We start from the raw sequence: 1,063 nt of genomic DNA on the forward strand, positions 1-1,063 counted from the left end.
TAATCAATTATGTAAGATTATAAAAAAAAAAGAAAGAAAGAAAAGAAATGTAACTACAGGTCGAGCTTGTTTTCATAATTTCTTCTCTCATTCAACCACACAAAAGATCTTCTTTTTGTTTTTTAAATATGCTTTTTTTTTTTCAGATTTATTTTTATTTTTATTACAAAGTCAGATATACAGAGAGGAGGAGAGACAGAGAGGAAGTGGAGCTGCCGGGATTAGAACCCGGCGACCATATGGAATCCTGGTACATTCAAGGCGAGGACCTTAGCCACTAGGCCACGCCACCAGGCCCAAGATCTTCTGTTTTTAAAAAAGATAAATCCCCATTTTTCTTCGGTCCCTCTCACACACACATATAAGCTAATATCTACCTAGTTACCTTAACATGGAGATCTGTGTTGCCAGGAGCTGATCAAGAGAGACAGCCTTCAGCTGCAGAATACTAGTCCCCACACAGCGGTGTCTGAGGCGTCGTCAGCCGACACCCCTGTCCTCGGGTGCAGATGAGGTGGTTTGAGAGCAAGGAGCGGCCTCCCTTCCACCTCCCCCCTGCAGATACAGGAGAAAAAAAAAAAAGAAACCTCTGTCCCACCCAGCCTTCTCGCCACACCCTAATCAGTAACCTCCCTCAACTACATAAACAATATTAAAAAGAAAATTTAGTAATTTAGAAGGCAAAAGCATATTGCAAAATACATGCCCTATGTGTCACTACGCACAGAAAGATCAAAATACACACAAAACGACGTCATTGGTGCCCTGAAGGCTTACACCATGTCGCTCCTCTAAGCTGAGTGGGATGAACTCGCATACCTTCTTTTTTTATTATTACTTTGTTTTTGATGATGTTTACTTAGCTGATTAGGGTGGGTCGCATACCTCCTTGCACACACAACTGTCCTAAAGTAAATCTTACCAAAACCCTAAGGCCTCATTAGCCTTTGCCAAGCCTGATTTCGCCGCCCTGGAGCGGGCACCAGGCAGCCGCTGCCTGTTCTCAACTCGGTCCACACACCGGCCTGGGCCAGCCCCCTCCCCCCCGCGCCTGGCGCCCACC

This window comes from Ochotona princeps, chromosome 2 (genome assembly GCF_030435755.1).
Source record: "Ochotona princeps isolate mOchPri1 chromosome 2, mOchPri1.hap1, whole genome shotgun sequence".
Classification (NCBI taxonomy): domain Eukaryota; kingdom Metazoa; phylum Chordata; class Mammalia; order Lagomorpha; family Ochotonidae; genus Ochotona; species Ochotona princeps.